We start from the raw sequence: 12,506 nt of genomic DNA, 5'->3' as shown, positions 1-12,506 counted from the left end.
GAGTAAGTAAAATTAACTTAAAAATACAAACAGAAAAATTGTGCTTTTGCTGTTAAAAAAAATATATTATTGGGGACCCACTCAATTTCCCTGGGACCCACTCAAATTACCACCTGTGGGTCCCGGGGACTCACTACATTGAAAACCTATTTACATCACTGTGTATGTAAATGAGGAGGCGTGGCCCAAAGGCTGGAGGGAGGGTTTGAAATGAGAAGGGTCTGTCTGCAGGCTGCAACAGGGGGCGTAACGTGAAGTGGGTGTAACTTGTAGCAGGGGGCGTAACTTGAAGTTGTCCAAATCACACAGAACCACACGAGATGTCAAAACGAGAACTTGTCGGCAAGATGGCAGACCGTATAGAGACGGTAAGAATATTTTCCCGAGATAACCATTTAAATTGAAGTGTATAAGTCATTTTTCATACAGTAGTAACACATTGGTATTGTTACCGGAGTTGATAATCTATTAAAACTTAACCTGCCGCGCTTAGCGTTGTTATTAAAGTAAGCAATATTTTTACGTTCTGGCAAACAAAAAGAACAAAAGAAGCTAGCTAGCCCGATGATAATCACTGAATTCGTCGTAACGTTGCCTAGGTACGTGTATGTCGAATTGAAATGTAGAATAAAATTAGTTTAGCTGTACGTTAGCCTACTTAATGAAATAATATGGTATGAATTTGGATAGACGACGTTAGTGGTTGGTTGAACTGAGGTTTAAGATGTGCGGTATTAATTAACGTTAAGGTTATAACATTAGGGTCATTTGGGAGCCCTATCTGTGACATGCAATTTATATGCTTGTTTTCACATATCCCACACACACTCTAAAAACTTTTTAAAAAAATGAGGCAACATTTTCCAAGCATTTTTTAGGAGTTGGGTGAACTTCTGCATATTTTGAGTTGGTTAAACTCACTAATATGCATTTGACTGTATGTGAAAAAATGAGTAGAGCCTACAAGAAACAGTCAAGAAATTTGAGTTGGTTTACTCACTAATATGCATTTGACTGTATGTGAAAAAAATGTAGTACAGCCTACAAGAAAGTCAAGAAATTGAGTGTAACCAATGCCAAAAAAAAAGAGTCAGCATAGAAACATAAGATATGATTAAATTAAGTAAAATTTAAACAAAAACGTAGAGTGTGTGAGTTGCATGAACCTATACACTAACTTTACTTTTTTGACAAATTCTTCCTTTCTGTTTTCAATCTAATCTTTCAAATATTTGAAAGCATTGACACATTACAGATTTAACAAATAAACGGAAAGAAAGAGGGAATTTTATGAACATGTTAATGCATTATTTATTTAACATTAGCAGTACAAAGTATTTTCATAACAACACTGCCATACTCCATATAACAGGTCAAAACTCTCAGAAAAATTCCTGTTGTTACTCTGCAAACTTCCGCCAGCTCCGGAGGCTACATAAACAAATAGTATTAGGATTTAACTTCTTTTTCTCCTCCTTTACTTAAAATGACAACTTCTCAAATACACCCGAAAATGTTTGAGCTGAAATCCGATCCAAGATATGCAAATGGACAACACCAATACCCATGGAACAACTTTAGCAAAGACTACAGAACAGACGGCCATTTGTGGGCGTATGCGAACAATCTGATGTCAGTTTGAAAGAGAAGTAGGGGTAACTTTGCAAAAGGAGCAACTTTACACAATGCAGAACCACTCTAAGTCAGTCCATAAAACCAGACTAACATTTACAGGAATCATGCTCATAAGGTTTACAAACATTTAACAGTCTTGAACACAAATAACCAACAGCCTTCCCTGAGTGTCAGGCCAAGAGCTGTCTAGGCCAGTAACTTGTTTTTCAGGCTCATGAACCTGGAAGTTGGGTTTGGCCGCAATGTGTCCAGTCCCACAAACAGTCTTTGAAAGACTTCAAAGGTTTTGGCCAGTTTTGAAGGATACTCCAGGTTTAGAGCGTATGTCAGGCCAAGAAGAAGGCAGCATGCTCTGGCCACGTTGTCCACATCAGTAAGCACTAGGATGCCCTCGATGATGATGCCCACTGCATCTGGCTCATGGCAAACATAAATCTTCATGCTGTGCATGTTAAGGTCCTGTTGCACGTCGACCTCTGCTGTTCCCTGTACATACAGATAAAACACAATAATGAAGACAAATGGTCTAATTTGTTGATGAAAGATACAAATAAATTGGATTTTATGTTATCTATTTCAGGTAATGCTTCAGTTTCACTGGAGCAAAACATATCACATCTGTAGAGCCCAGTATAAAAATTTAAATAATTCCATAAGAATTCTTAATTTGAGATTTTGTCCAGATCTTGTGATTTTTAAAAAGTACATCTATTCAAAGGCTATACAAACATCTAATGTGTGTTTATGTGTAGATGGTGTTACACGCTGTGTGCAGTTTCAGCATTGTCTCTAGTCTACTACAAAAAATGGTGAATGCACTACTTTGATTTTTTAGCCTGCTACCACCAATTATTACACAAACAAATGGCATACAGCAGTGCTCAGAAAGCAAGAGATTCCAAGGGAGGAATTCCACAACTACAATTAGACTTAGAAGTTAAAAGGAGTATTTCAAATTTTTTTGAAATGTACTTATTCATTTTATAGCAAAGAGTTAAATGAGAAGATCAATATCAATTTTGTGGTATCCTTGTGGCTTTTGCTTCCTGCTTTCTTACAGTGCAAACGCTTTGCTGCTTGCTCTCGTTTGCATTTTTCTGCTGATATTCTTGTTTTTCTTATGTGAGAAACTACGTGCAGCGGCTCCTGGATACTTATAAATCACTGGGACTATAATTCTTTGTAGATATAGTAGGCTATTGCCATATTTCAACATTTTTATGACCTCCTCAGTACTACGTGAGCATGGCCTACCAACAGCACAAGCCTGTACTGCAGTGACTGGAAACGTGGTACTTAGCTAAAGCAAATTAGCAGCAAGATGTCCCCCTTCTCCATGGACGACTACCACAAACTTCTACAGAAGATTGCAGTGCTGGAAACCAAAATTCACCGGTTAGAAGTGAATGTGGAAGTAAATGGACTATGTGGGAACGACACCACTTTACCATGGACTCAAAACAGTGGACAAGAGCATGCTAACACACAGCTAATTAGCACCAACAAGACTACCAAGAAACAGGAGGGCTGTGTACCGGGTAATAAATCTACAAGTGGTAGTCCTCCCTGGAACTCTCTTGGTGCAAAGCCTAAGAGTAAATCATTTCCTTGGGAAATGGGAGGACGAGTAACAGGCAGAGCCCAGCGCCCTGAGATTTGTGATGCAACCGGCTGGCCTGCATTATCATTCAGGCAGAGCGCCTCTTCAACCCCTGTACTTAGCAGGACACAGCCGTGGACAGCTGCAAAAGGGAGAACTAGCAACAAACCTCCCCAACAACCATGTGTGCAACTGGAGAACAGATTCAACTGATTCTGCAAATTTATCAAATTTAGCATCCATTCCTCGTCAGCCACAGCCTGTCCCAAAAAATTGGGCAGAAAATGCTTTTAACACACTAAATCTAGTTTTATTAAACGTCAGGTCTTTGGCAGGAAAAACATTTTTAATCAATGCTTTTATTGTCAAGCACAATCTTGATTTTATGTTTTTAACTGAAACTTGGTTAGACCAAGATAACAGTGCAGCTGTTCTTATCAGTCAACCCCTCCCAACTTCAGTTTTATGAGTGAAGCTAGAGTGCATAAGAAAGGAGGTGGAGTTGCCATTTTGCTTAATGATTCCCTCCAATGCAAGCAGATATCTTATGGAAATTTAGCTTCTTTTGAATATGTGGCTCTTCAGTTGCCCACACACAACAAGGGGCACACTCTGGACTTAATTATCTCCAAGGGTCTGAACATTTCTAAGGTTGTGGTGACTGATGTTGCTCTCTCTGATTATTCCTGTGTTTTCTTTGAGAGTACTATCTCCGTGCACGCAAATGTTCAAACAGAGGTAATCACAAAACGGTATATCACTGAAAACAGTGAATTATTTATTCAGGCTTTCTCTTCCACACCCGCCCTCTCTTGGGTCTCAGTCAATGAGCTTGTAGATAATTTCAATTCTAAAATTACAAATGTTATTGATGCCATTGCACCCACTAAGGTGAAGGTTGTCTCTGGTAAGAAAAGATCTCCATGGAGAAATGCCACGCTGGTAAGAATAGAAAAAAGAGAGTGTCGAAAGGCTGAACGCAGGTGGCGAAAAACAAATCTCCAGGTTCATTATGACATCTATAAAGAGAGATTTTGGATTTATAATTTGGAACTGAGAAATGCAAGGTAGTTCTTTTTCTCTGACATCATCGCCAAAAACAATAATAATGCACGTGCCTTGTTTGCTACTGTCGACAGGCTAACAAACCCTCCTGTGTCAGTAGCCTCTGAACTTCAGGGCCTGCAATGAATTTGCCTCCTTCTTCACTGACAAAATTCAGAAAATTAGACAAGCAGTCAGTGCCTCCATATCAGGTACAGGATATGTGTTGTCCCTGTGTCCACTTAAAATCATTTCAAATACCATGACACAATTGTATCCGATCAACCATAAAAACCTGAAGGACATTATACAACATCTGAAATCCTCCTCCTGCTGCCTTGATATTCTGCCAACAGGCTTTTTCAAAAATGTTTCAAATTGCATGGCCTCAGAACTTCTACAAATTGTAAACATGTCTCTTCTCTCAGGTGTCTTCCCACAGGCCCTGAAAACTGCAGTCATCAAGCCACTCTTAAAAAAGAACAATCTAGACACATCACTAATGAACAATTATAGACCCATATCAAACCTCCCGTTTTTAAGTAAAATCATTGAAAAAGCTGCTTTTCAACAGCTGAACAACTTCTTGGCACTAAACAACTGTTTTGATGTCTTCCAGTCAGGATTTCGACCACACCACAGCACTGAGACTGCTCTTGTTAAGGTCTTCAGTGACATCCATTTAAACAGACAGTGGCAGAATTTCAGTCTTAGTATTACTGGATCTCAGTGCTGCATTCGACACAGTCGACCACAACATATTACTAAACCGACTGGAAAACTAGGTGGGACTTTCTGGCACAGTACTAAATTGGTTTGAATCCTACTTAAAGGACAGGGACTACTTTGTGTCTATAGGTAATTACACATCTGAGCGGACAAAAATGACATGCAGAGTTCCCCAAGGCTCCATTCTGGGGCCTCTTCTATTCAACATCTACATGCTTCCACTGGCTCAGATTATGGAAAACAACAAAATATGTTACCATAATTATGCAGACGACACACGAATTTACATAACCATATCACCAGGGGACTATAATCCCATACAAGCGCTGAGTAAGTGCATTGAACAAATCAATGACTGGATGTGCCAGAATTTTCTTCAATTAAACAGAGATAAAACTTAAGTAATTGTTTTTGGAGCCAAGGAAGAACGATTAAAAGTCAGTGCTCAGCTTCAATCGGTAATGTTAAAAACCACAAACCAAGCCAGAAATCTTGGTGTAGTCATGGACTCAGACCTGAATTTCAACAGCCACATTAAGACAATTACTAAGTCAGCCTACCATCACCTTAAGAATATATCAAGGATTAAAGGACTTATGTCTCAGCAGGATTTGGAAAAACTTGTCCATGCATTGATCTTCAGTACTCGACTACTGTAACGGTGTCTTTACAGGTCTCCCTAAAAAATCGATCAGACAGCTGCAGCTGATTCAGAACGCTGCGGCTTGAATCCTCACTAAGACCAAGAAAGTGGATCACATCACTCCAGTTCTGAGGTCTTTACACTGGCTTCCTGTCTGTCAAAGAATTGATTTCAAAATACTACTGTTGGTTTATAAAGCACTGAATGGTTTAGGGCCAAAATACATTTCTGATCTTCTGCTACATTATGAACCATCCAGACCTCTCAGGTCGTCTGGGACAGGTCTGCTTTCTGTCCCCAGAGTCAAAACTAAACATGGAGAAGCAGCGTTTAGTTTTTATGCACCACATATCTCTCAGTTCTTTTAAATCAAGGCTGAAGACTTTTGTTTGCCGCTGCCTTTTATTAAATCAAATAATTATTCATTTCTTACACTGCACTGTAACTTTTATTCTTGAATTTTATACCTGTCTTATTCTATTTTAGCCTATTTTTGTTTTCTATTCTCTTAGCTCTTTAATGAACTTTATTTTTATTATTATTATTTAGTGGGTTTTATTTTACAAAATGATTCATCAATTGGCGTCACAAACAGGATCCCAACAGGAGTTGAGAGGAACTCCGGTGAGTAGTTTCTCCACTCTGACGGGATCCACAAACCTATATTGAGAATTGAAGGATTGCTTGAAGTTTATAATTGTAATTGCTTAGCTGATCTGTGTATTGTTCTAAAGGAACATTTGACAAGTCCTATAAGGGCTGTGGGGCCTGCCTATGCGGCGGGGTAAGACCACTGGAAAGAATCTATGCTCCTTCTAAGAATCCTTCATGATCTCATCAAAATTGATTTCCTTTTGAAAGGAAGAATTGAGGGAGTTCACTCTCTGAAGTTAAAGCGCTATACATATTTCTGTCCGGTGAGGCCAACAAAAGGTCTTTTAAGTTGTGATTATCTTTGAAGAGGTAAGGCACACTTAATCATATACTGGTTGACAGTGTCACCAGGCCGGCAAAAAATCTTTTAAGTTGTGATTATCTTTGGAGAGGTAAGGCACACTTAATTGTATACTGGTTGACAGTGTCACCAGTGTGAGAGTGACTACTCAATACCAGGAAGTAACGCCACTTGATTCTGTGTTTCCTTTAGGGGGGTAAAAATATCTTTCTATTTTACTTGATTTGATTCTTTTAATGCAATGCATTTTGCTTGTTCTTTTATATGAATTTTATCTTTTTCACTTTGTCTCGATGCTTTTAATGTTTTATGTAAAGCACTTTGAATTGCCTTGTTTGTGAAATGTGCTACACTGTAAAAAGGGATTTGGGTTTTTAGTCAGATGGACTAGTGTAATCATGCTGAGTGAACTCATTGCCCATCACAACAAAGTAAGATGAGTTACAACAACTTCAACTTGAAAAAAGACTTGAAAACTCATAATAATCCGTTCAATTAACTTGATAAAATACGTCAGCCTCGGCATTTTCTGTCACACGCATGCGCCCGCAATATGACGTCATGGTCACATGACTCGCAGTATTGCGCACTCTGAAATCCAGCAAAGAAGTTGGCCGCCATTTCCTCAGAGCTGGGACCGTCGTTATCAAGTAAGTACATTTAAATTTAATCTAGCTAACGTTAGTTCATCAGTAGGCAATGCGAATTAATCATCTAGTCTCTGTCTCAGACGGTTCGTCACCACAACTTTTGATGCATATTTCATGTTTAGTTCGTTTTGAAAATACGTTAGCATGTTAGCGAGCTAGCCGTGGTTGGAAATTATGAGCTGCCCGAGTGAAATGGAGAGGATTTGAGGACATCTTTAGGCTGAAGTGCGTGGAGATTTATTTTTTCCTTTCCAAGTATCTACGAGGATGTTTGTTTGCGTTAAGCTCGAGCTCAACCTGCCAATTTTGAAAGGACAGCGGTGAGCGGAAGGAAGGTGACTAGCGCCATCATAGCTGTTTTAACAAGTAGCGTTACAACAGGGGAGAACAGAGGGCTGTCAGGTGGATATGCATATCGCGCATATGCATCGAAATAAACGGTGATATGATATAATTGTATAGATTCTACTTTAGCTTCAGTTAGCTTCAGCTTACATGCATGATATTGGTCAGCCTGCTTATTGTGTGGGAGAAACGGGCTCCCGATCTCAGCGGAGAAACAAGATGGCGGAGAAAAAGAAACTTACATTTCTGGCTCTGTGATCCTATGATGTGCCACAGCCGACCAAATATATAGTTTGTTAGATCACCTCCCTCCCTAACATGTTTAAAGCACATTTGTGATTGTTGATATCTGTTTTTTTTTTTAGAAGCCAAGCTGCCCTCAACACACACCAGTAAAAGGTAATCTAAAATTGAAATTTATTAAATTTTCCATTCATTCTTATTTATTTTGCTTGAGTAAAGACTCATTAGTAGGGTAAACGTCCCTATTAAGCCCACCAAATCCGCTTTTCAGACATTTTTAATATATACTGCCCCAATTTAAGTGAGAACATTTTAGTTAAAATGAAAGTGTAATCTCTCATTTGAAGTGTCAATAATTCATTTATACCAATTTCTAATGTTTTTATTGTTTAATTTGTCAAAATATGTCAAAAGTCTGGCATGGGCTTAAATAATTTAAGCCCATGGGTGTTCCAAATAAGCCCACTTCATGATTTGTTGATAAATAAATATATATATTAAAAAAATCTTAACAATACAAACTTGTTCTATTCAAATCTGTAATCTCTTAGCTCTCAATAGCTATTTTCATTTTGTCGCCACTCCTATCCTATGGCCTGTAAATGGCATTTGAAATAGGTGTGACCAGCCTTTTTGCTGTGTTGTCAAAAACGCAGAAAAAGCTAAACTTACATCATGTGTTCTTTGGAATGTAGCCAAAAAACTATTTACGAACAAAATCAAATCTATAGTGGAAATTACTCTTCAATACTTCATCTTTCAATATGTGTTGTCATTTTGTCTGTATCTCTATCCTATGGTGTGCTGTTGGCATTTGAAATTGGCCAAAATTTCTGGTCCAACCAGCTGGTTGAAAGACCGACTGACTGAAAGAAAAACAGTTTGCAGGTTCAATACTAATGTTCTAAGGATGGTAAATGAGTCAATTTCAGGATTTACAATTAAACAATAACTTATTTATTAACTTAGTTATTAACTTTAGTCATCTGAAATTAAAACTCATCTGAAAAGTAAAGATTAAAAAATTATTGTTAATGTTAGGATAGAATATACCGTATTTCCTCTAATAGTGGCCGGTAGTCAATTAAAAGCCGGGTCTCCGATAATGGCCGGGGCCGTTGTCGACACGAACAAATAAAGGCCGGCCCCAAATACAGGCCGGGGGAAAAAACAAAGGAAACAAGACTAGGTCAAAACCAGTATATGGCTGGACCGTGTCCGTCTCCTCTCTCCGCCGCTGTCCTCTCCACCGCGCCCACGGCCCGCATTGATCCTCCCGATCCGAGCCCCGGACCCCCGCCGAAATCTCGGCCGGATCACCGGGAACACATCGGCGCCCAGCTTCAGTTAGCTTCAGTTAGCTTCAGTTAGCTTCAGCTTACATGCAAACAACGGTGGATACCGGTAAACTCCTGGTGCCTGTTTGTAACTGTAGTTTGTAGTAACGTACAAGTGCCACAAGATGGCTCGGCCGGCGGAAGTCTCTGGAGCGTGCCGTCGTCGATTACCGTAATTATCGTAATGCATTGCAGTAACAAAAAAACGTCTACCTAACGAACCCCAACAGAAGCAGATCAGAAAACAAGGAGGCTTCGTACTAAAATATGAGCAAATATACTTATCAAACAGAGGGAATTAGAAATAAAGGCCTGTCTCTAATATAAGCCTGCTTCCAATAAAGGCCTGGTACCCTCTGCAGTCGAGGTAAATAAAGGCCCGGGCCAATATTAGAGGAAATACGGTAGGCCTATCCAGAATGAATTGACCTATGCAATATCACAGATATTTAAATATGGGTATTAATTATCTGGATTATGGAGCTTATTCATCAGGTGAGGTCAAAATTAGGGAGGAAAATGGTTCAAAGGTCAAAAGGGAGAAAATCCCCATTGAAACACAGTCAAATGGGTTTAATGGGAGCAGGTGGGCTTAAAGGGAACATCAGTGAATTTATGGTTAAAAGACAGAATATTTTATTATACGCACATGACATTAAAAAAACAACTATGTGAAATACATCTATATATGGTGCACTAACATAACATGAAAAGTATAAATTGATCATGCAGAGAAGTAATTAGCTATACTCATTTACATCCACCCCAGACAGTGTGATTTTTTTGCTAGCGTCCCCTTTAAGCCCACCAGGTAAAAATGTTAATTAAAAAATAAATAATGATAAACATACACATTTATCAGTCTATTTAACAGTATAATAATATAAACTGCATACAAAAATGTAAACTATACATGCTTATCATGCTCTAATTCAAGTAATATTCTAACATATGTCTTATTCAAAACACTAATCACTTAAATTTTGATTACAAATGAGTTTTTTTGCAACTTCTTCTGGGATCAGCAGGCACATGTCACACATGTGCTTCGATAACTCAATATCGACAAATCTGATTGGCTTACAATAAAAAGTGTCATTTATGTAACAAGCAGCTTCATTGGAAGAAACATAACACAGCAAAAAATGATGATGTAGTTTTTTTTTTTATTTGACTCAGAAGTTGCAAGTGGGCTTATATGGTACGTGGGTTTAATAGGGACGTTTACCCTACATTCAGTGTGCTACTATCTTGCTGTTTCTAGCACTCGTTTTTTGGGCTGTCCTTCGACTGAAAAGTCAGCTCACCCTTGTGCTTCCCTTTGTATGTTGACTTCACCAGTACTTAACTCTGAATAAAAAACATCTGTTAAATGAATTTATTGTAAAATAAAAGGTGAAGCCTTCGCCTCCTCCCTCCTTCACTGAACACACATAATCAGTTTTGCTTCTGTTTTTGCTATGTAATCACTTGTCATTCAATTGAGTTTCATGGCCAAGTGGGTCTGCTTTCTAATAAACTGAACAGTGTCTACATGTCTGGATACATTAAAATCTGGATTGCAAAAACATTTTTCTTAGAGAAGAGTACGTGGACTCTTATTTTACTGTGTTTTGTGCTGATAACCATAGATGTTAAAGTTTTTCTTTTTCTTTTTTCTGTACAGGATGACTTCAGTGCAGGCTGTGCGGTGTGGGGCAATTTCCCTTCAATGAGGTGGTCCTGCAAGTGTTGTAATTACTCCTCACCCAGCCAACGCACACTAATTGTCCATTACAAACTGAAGCACTGTCATCAGGCAAGGAACTGTCCTCTTCCCTGTGTCTATGCAGACTGTGTGTGCTCCTTCAGGACAGAATCATCTCTGAAAAAACATTTAACTAGAGACCATAGTCAAGCCCGTTCAGAGCGGGTGACCTCAAGGTTAAATTGTGAACTGTGCAATTTCTCAGAGAGTTGTAGTGATACACAGTATTTTGCTCATCTAAAAATACACATACACAATAAGGAAAAAGTGAAATGTCCCTTTAAAGACTGTAGTTTTCAGTCCAGCGTATACAGTACTTTTTGTGCACATAAGAGCAGGAAACATCACCTCTGTACCATTGACAATTTTCGTACAAACTTGTATCAAACTTGTACTCCAGGCACTTCAAACTCTGAAAGTACAGACTTTGAGACACATTTGGACCATCTAGACTTAACAACAGATGATTACATAGAGGATCAAGACCTGCATGATTTGCTTCAACACAAAGTTGCATCTCTCTTACTGCGTATGCAAACAATTTTACATGTGTCTAAGACAACAACTCAGGAAATTATAAATGAGCTTTGTAGTATTAGCTCAGTTGTGGAAGAGTGCACACCAAAAGTAATTGAAAGTGTACTGATCAAGCACAATTGTGCAGTAAACACTGCAGTCACCACTGCTATAACAGAGATAGTTAAAAAAGCAAACCCCCTAAGTTTCCTGTCAAAGGACGGACCTTTTGGCTCTGAATACAAAAGAGCAACTTTTTACAAGAATAATTTTAAAGTGATTGAGCCGATTGAATATGTTTTAGATGCATCTTCCAGACGGAAATGTGTTTATATTCCAATTTTGAAAGTCTTGACAGAGCTGTTAAATCGTAACGATGTGTTAGATAAAGTCTTGGAGACAGAACACAGGGGAACTGTTGGACACTTGTCTCAGTATAAAACATACAGAGACGGTCTATATTGCAAAGAGAATATTTTGCTCTCATCAGAAGATCTAAGCATTGCCCTAGGACTGTATATAGATGACTTCGAGGTTTGCAACCCATTAGGAACATCCAAAAAAAAACATAAGGTCTGTGCAGTCTATTGGGTCATTTCAAATTTACCAATACGGTATAGGTCATCTGCACAGTCGATCTATCTCGCATGTCTGTGTTATAGCAATGATGTGAAGAACTACGGGTATGGTGCCATTCTTGAACCACTGCTAAAAGACCTTGGAGTACTTGAGCAGCAAGGATTGTATGTTCAGAAATTGGGAACAACTGTTAGAGGTACTGTGCTATATGTGTCCGCAGACAACTTGGGGGCCCACTCGCTTGCTGGATTTCAAGAGAGTTTTAATGTCGACAAATTTTGCCGGTTTTGTTTAGTTAGTCGGCAAGATATTGACCTTCATGAGGTTAAGGAGGGAGTGTTTCCACTCCGGACAGTTGAAGCTCACAAACACGACCTTCTGGAATTGAACAGACATCAGTTAGTTTCCCTGAATGGAGTAAAGAGAGACTGTGTTCTCAATAGACTTTCTCATTTCCACACAATCCAGGGCTTCCCCCCAGAT

This window comes from Centroberyx gerrardi, chromosome 9 (genome assembly GCF_048128805.1).
Source record: "Centroberyx gerrardi isolate f3 chromosome 9, fCenGer3.hap1.cur.20231027, whole genome shotgun sequence".
NCBI classification, from domain to species: Eukaryota; Metazoa; Chordata; class Actinopteri; order Beryciformes; family Berycidae; genus Centroberyx; species Centroberyx gerrardi.
This window is presented reverse-complemented; position numbering follows the sequence as displayed.